Genomic DNA, 7,210 nt, shown 5'->3' on the forward strand with positions numbered 1-7,210 from the left:
TACGAGCTGTGTTAACCCCCATTCTGATGAACTCCCTGGTACTGACCTCAGAGAGGCTTTTGAATCTTCGTCCTTTTGTTAATCTCTGCCCCGATTTCTGTGGATTTCTTTGTGTACCTTATCTGAATTGTTGTTTGCTCCAAACTTGCCTTTCCTCCCTTTAAAAAAATATAAGTATTATATTAAAAATTCACATTGAACATCAATTCAACCAAGTACAGTTGCTTAGTAAATCTTTACATTTAAGTTAATTAATTTCAGTGTATAAAGTGTAACAGTTTTTTACTCCCTCCAAGTTCTCATTAGGATTCTTTGTCTTGTCATTCTTATTCACTTTTTCTCATCTGATCATAGTTGGTGTGTCCTATTACACTCTTCTCTTTTCAGTATACATTATTTTACAAAATTCTTTCTAGATGTCTTTGGATCCTTTATGCTTGTGGGTCATAATTATGCATTATAGCATTCAATCACATTTATTTTTGGTTTTATCTCACCTGTCATTTAGTCCACACAGGAACCTTTGTTAAGGAACTTCTTCCAATGAAAATAAGCATCTACCCTGAAACTTGCTCTTAGAGCATTATTTAAGGAACTGAGAGGTTGTGAGTTGCCCAGGATTACACCTGAATCTTGGTTTTCTTCATTTTGAGGCCAGTGGTCTACCAATATAATGTCCTGCCTCTCATTACATGAATCTTATCACCTATTATTGGCCATTTACGATGTTTTCAGCTTTTTGCAATGCTTGTTTTTGCAATGTAAAACTTGCTACTCTGAACATCTTTGAGCAAATAACTCCATCTTTGTTTGCTTCTCCTTTTTCAATTTAATTTAATTTTTTGGTTACACTTTAAATTCTGAACTGTTTCCCTCCTTTCCCACCCTGCACTAGAGAATGCCACCATATTACACAGATATATATGTATATATAATATATATGCACACATACATAATATATGTAAAACCATACTATACATACTTCTTTTTATCAGTTCTTTCTCTGGAGGTGGATAGCATCTTCCTTCATAGGTCCTTTGTAGTTGATCTGAATATTTATAGTTTAGTCATGTCCACTTATTCTTTGAACAATATTGCTGTTACTTTATACAGTGTTCTCTTGGTTCTGCTCATTTTACTTTTCATTATTTCATGCAAGTCTGTCCATGCTTTTCTATGAGCATCGGGCTCATCATTTCTTATAGCACAATAATATTCTATAACAATCATATACCAAAACCTGTTTAGCAATTGATGGACATCCTCTTAATTTCCGGTTCTTTGCCACCACAAAGAGAACTGCTACAGACCTAATAGTGGTATTATTGGGTCAAAGGGCATACAGTTTTATAATTCTTTGGGAATAATTCCAGATAGCTCTCCAGAGTGGTTGGATCAGTTCATAGTTCTGCCAATAGGATATTAGTATCTCGATTTTTCCACTTCCCCTTTAACATTTGTCACTTTCACCTTCTGACATTTTAGCCAGTCTGATAGGTGTGAGATGATACCTCAGAGTTGTTTTAATTTGCATTTCTCTAATCGATAATGATTTAGAACATTTTTTTCATATGACTACTTATAGCTCTGATTTCTTCACTGAAAAACTACCTGTTTATATCCTTTGATCATTTATCAAGCGGGGAATGACTTATTCTTCTAATTTGGACAAAGTTCTCTGTCTGAGGTATGAGACCTTTATCTGAGAAACTGTCTATAATCCCCCCAAATTTTCTGCTCTTCATGCTTGCTTATTTTTGATATCTCTTTCAAGGTATATTCCCAATGGTGGAATTATTGGGTCAATAAGTATGGTCATCTTTGTAACTTTTACTATGGGTTTCCAGATTGCATCCAAAAAATTCTGTTTGCAGTTTTACTTGCAATAAAATAGTGTAAACAGTCTTTCTACAACAGTTCTCAACCCACATTGAGCCACATTTAATTATTCTTGCCTGTTTGATGGGTGTGAAACACTCCCTTTCCTTTGAATATTTCTTACTAGGGGACAAGCCTTTTATTGCCTTTTTCACCTAGCATGTGAACCTTTTGACAACCTAGCAGAAGGTGGAGTGATGAGAATAGTTTAGCGGTGGCTTTCAGCCATGCTGATCACTAGGTTCTCTACTCTCACCTCAATTTTAAAGAGGCAAATTCATTGGTCTGGTGGGGATAGCAGAAGGGATGTAGAGGCTGGGATTTATAGGATGAACTAGGATGAGAAGATGAAAAAACCAAATAGAGGACATTCTTATTGAGGCCCTTCTGAAGATCCCTAGAATCGAGACCCTCCTAATTAGGAACGTAGAATCATAGTCTAGATCTGGAAGAGACCTCAAGAGCTATCTGTTCCAATCCCTTCATTTTGTAAATGGGGAAACGGAGGCCTAGGGAAGTTAAGTGTCTCTCCCAAGGTCACACAGATCGTAAGCCCCAGAAGTAGGATTTGAAACTTAAGTCCTCTGATTTCAGAGCTTCATGGCCAGGGTGTTCTAGAAATCTCATCTCTAACTGACAGGCACACCTACTCTGATGGAGTAGGGTGGGGAACCAGGACAGATACCTAGGGTCATGTTGGAATTTTGAGTAGGCTTACTTCCATTCTAGCCCTTAGTAGAATCTTCCCACTTCACTGAGGGACCAAGATTGGGACATGGGCAGACCACTGGCTCCAGGCAAAAGAACAAAAACAAAAACAAAAAACCTGGTGTATCAGGAGAATGGAGATCTTTGGGGCCTGAAAGCAGAATGTTCATTAAATAGTAAGTCCTTGCTGATGATTGATTGAATAAGTATTTCTTGGACCTACATTCTATTGGAAATGTACACAAATGAATACATAAACATATTTTTATGATATATGATAGGTATAATATATAACATTTTAAAGAATAAATAAAAATAGACTTGGGAAGGGGTGAGGGAAGCGAATCAGTAATTGAAGAGGTCAGGGTTATCTTTGGCTAAGAGGTGGCCCTTGAGCTAAGCCTAGAAGGAAGTTAGTGATTCCAGGAGTCAGAAGTGAGAAGGTTATGTATTTTAGGCACGATGAATATCCTGTGCAAAGTCAGAGACCGGAGATGGAATATTGAGTTTCTGGAATAGTTAATAGCCTGTTTGGCTGGAACATACGGGATACGAAAGGAAGCAATACGTAATAAAACTGAGAAGGGGGAATGGAGCCAGAGTGTGGAGGGCACAAAATGCCAAATAGGGTGGCTTATATTTTAATCCACAGGCAATAAGGAAACACTGGTGCTTCTTGGGAAGCCAGTGTCATGGTCAGACATGTTATAGAAATGTAATTTTGGCAGCCTTGTGGACAATGGATTGTTATGAGTAGAGACCTGAGGGAAAGAGGTTAGTTAGTTAGTTAGTAAGTATAGTCCAGACGAGGGATAATCTGAGCCTAAAGGACACTGCTGCTTGTGTGAGTTGAGAGCCTGGGTTACTCTGTCCCTCATGAAAGGGAAAGCTCCTATTGAAGGGTAGGGGTGTCTTTATCTCTAATGTTATGGAATCACTCCTGGGTCCAGAGGGCTAAGGCACTGACTCCATCCCCCCCCCTTTTTTTAAAGCAATTGGGGTTATTGACTTGCTCAAGGTTACTTGGCCAGTTATTTCTGGGTGTGGTGCTAAGTGTCTGAGCCCGGATTTGATCCCAGGTTATCCCGTCTCTGGGGGCTGGTGCTCTTACTCACTGTGCTACCTGGCTGCCCCTCCATTCCCTTTTTCACTTAAGGGCCCCTTTGTTCTAGACCCATGAGCATCATCTGTTCCAGGTTCAATCCCGGAGGAACCTCTTTTTAATGAGAGAAGGTGAGCTCTTTTTCTCCTTTCCCCTCATACTTCTCCCACCCCAGCACTCTAGGGGAAAATCTAGTAACCCTACTAAAAAGGAAATGAATTTTGTCTGGCATGACCATGATGGGGGCATGCTGTCTTTGGGATAACCACTTCTTTTTCTAGGTGTTCATCATTTTAATAATACTTTCTTGAATTTTGCCAAGAATTATAGTCAGAAATCAATGGCACCTAAAATGCATACTCTCCTCTCTTCCCTTCCTTGAAGATGAGACATTGGTTCCTCTGCAGTTCTGTGGCATTTCTTCCATTCATTCTACGTGACCTTATAAAGTTGATCAGAAACATCTTCCATGCCTTTTAGTTCAGCTGCACCATGATGACCTCATCAAGGGCATCAATTTCTCAACTTATCTTGGATATCAGGTCATTAACGATCTTTGAGCTTTCCTTTCCATATCAATGATCACTCTCCTTAGCAGAGGAAATTGAAACAAAATAAAAATTGGGCAGTTCTTTGTTTGCTGCCTTGTCTTTCATCACCCTCATGTTCACCCTTGGCAGTGGACCTGTCACTTTGATCCTCCTCTTTCCCCTAATAGAGCTAAATAAGGAAAAATACTTTGTCTAGTCTTAGCTTCCCTCACCAGCCTCAGCTCATTTTGAGCTTTAACATTCCTGATGCTAATCTTTCAAATCTTCACTCCTGTTGCCCGCCTATACTTCCCATTTTCTGTATGTATTTAAAAAGAGGTTTTATTTTAATTTGCATTACTCTAGTCAATAAGGATTTAGAGCATTCTTTATAGGACTATACATTGTTTTGACTTTTTCATCAGAAAAAATGTTGGAGGGAGTGTGGAAAAATTGGGACACTAATACCCTATTGGTAGAATTGTGAACTGACCCAACCATTTTGGAGAGCAATAAGGAATTATGCCCAAAGAATTATTAAACTGTCCATGCCCTTTGACCCAGCAATACCACTAATAGGTCTATTCCCAAAGATAATTAGGGAAACAGGAAAAAAGTCTGTATGTTCTAAAATATTAATAGCAGATCTCTTTGTGGTGGCAAAGAACTGGAAACTGAGGGGATGCCCATCAATTGGGGAATGGCTGAACAATTTGCAGTATATGATTGTGATAGAACAGCACTTGTTTGACTTCCCAAATCTGTCTTTCTCTTCTGGGGCCTCTATCTTCAAGGGATAAAATTACAAATATTACTGAATAGGTCTCCTTACTCTGTAATATCCCACCTGCCATGACAACCCCCTTTTCTCATTGGCGAGTTCCTCCCATGGTTTTTGAAGAAGGGCCCAGGCTAGCCATTCATTCTTCATTCTGCGCCTGGCTATGCTTTTGACCCTGGATACTTTAATCCCTCTCCTTCCTTCTACTCCCTTTCTGCTCTTTTTTTTTCCTGTGTTTCTTTTTCCTATTAGAATGAAAACTTCTTGAGGGCAAGGACTCTTTTTATTTCTGTTTGTATTTCCAGGGCTCTGTATAGTGCCTGGCACAAAGTAAGCAATTAATACCTTGTATGTATAAGTATAGGTATGTATGTATAAAATTAATATGTTATATATGCTTTTATAATATGTTATAGATGTATATATACATATGATATATGTGGGACACACACACACACATACACACACACGGGAAACAATGGGAGGAATTTTGTTTCCACAGGATTAAAGTACTCCTATCTTTGCATGATAGCAGAATGAGAGACAGAAGGGACTGGTTCTAATCAGAGCTGTGATCCAGCAGAGCCAGGCTTCGGATCAGGTAGGGGGTTAGAGGCTTGCTTGACCAGCTGTTTGAGGGGAGCATGCCCGGGCTGTTTGCAAGGTTGCACCTAACCAATGGAGAACAAGGCAGGAAATTCAAATGGAAGCAGCGTAAAAGGGCTTGCATTTGTCTGAGTCCCTGTACTCCATTAAGGGAATTAACTAATTTATTCTGAAAGAATAAATGTAAAGAAAACCTTCCTGGCTTTTGAACGAATATTGTTTATTCCTAGACTAAGGATGTCTCTCACAATACATATACATACACATACATATATGTATATATGTGTATGCATGTAAAAATAAAACTAGCCTTCACTTCATAGATTCTCATTCTTGCTCAATCTGATTATTAATACTTGATTACTGAAGAAGTCTTTGAAAGTGATTTAGAAGTTTTTTTCTTTGTTTTCTGGCTTCAGATGGGTAACTTTCAAGTGTAGATCTTTGGATCTTCTGGGAAAGGTCCTTCCTCGGTAAAATGATGAGCCACGTCCTCTTCTCCCTCCCTAATACTCAGTGCCTCATGCTGGCACCTTACTCTGGTTTCCCCTTTCTAAGCAGTGCAGAGACCTTGGGATTTCAGTAGTGTGAGCAGGCAGTTCCTCCAGGACAGATTGTCACCTAATCACTTCTTATCTTTTGTGACTCTTGTCTATGTCCTTCCATCATGGAGGCTCCACCTGATGGAAGGCTTCATCTAGGTCTTTTATTATGTTACAGACTGATGATAAGTGGGAGAGTGATGATAATAGAGGAGGCAATCTGCTGGAGAGTGCCCAAGCCTAGAACCTGAGCTAGTAGCTATCCTCTGGGAACGCGCTTCCATTGAGTGCAAGTTGAAAGGGGCAGCTGAGAGAGGGTGTTGCACATAAATCAACTGATACAAAATGAAGAACCAGAAAATAAAGTACACAATGACTAAGATGATGCAAATGGAAACAACAATAAAACTGAAACTGAATGTTGTTTGATTATAGTGATTAAGCTTGGCACCAGAGAACAGAGGAGGAAATGCACCTCCTTCCCTTCTTTATGGAAGAGGGAGACTATGGGTATGGAATATTGCTGACAGACTTGGTTGATCTATTTGGTTATTTATATTTCCCTTTCTTTGCACAAAGGATGGCTCTCTGGGTTGGGGAGGACTTGCTGGGATATTAGGATTATGGGAAATGGTGAAATGAAGGTAACTTGGAAATGAAGGTAAGGAACAAAAGGATTAAAAAAATTTTTTTTTAAAGACTCCCACATTGGGGGAAGATCACAAGGATAATGATTCTTTATTGGCAATTAATCCCTGCCATTTAGCACAGCACCTGGCACCGAGTAGGCACTTAGTAAGTGTTTAATGACTGATTGAACTAATCTAGCCCTGAATAGGACCCAAGACATCATTCTCAGTGCTGTCTCTAAATACCTCTATCCATTCCACCCCCATTTTCTTTTAAAGGCAGCTCGATCTTCAGTCTAGGTGTTAATCGCATTTTTAAGGTCTTTCTATCCGGTTTCATTTTCTCCACAACAAAGGAAGAGATGGCTGTTCAGAACTCTTTAGCCCAGCAGATTTGAATGCAGCATAGTGAGGCAGACCAGACACCATGCAGC

The sequence above is a fragment of the Petaurus breviceps genome, unplaced genomic scaffold (genome assembly GCF_028583685.1).
Source record: "Petaurus breviceps papuanus isolate PSGF00001 unplaced genomic scaffold, PetGlider_PUasm1.0 178, whole genome shotgun sequence".
NCBI classification, from domain to species: domain Eukaryota; kingdom Metazoa; phylum Chordata; class Mammalia; order Diprotodontia; family Petauridae; genus Petaurus; species Petaurus breviceps.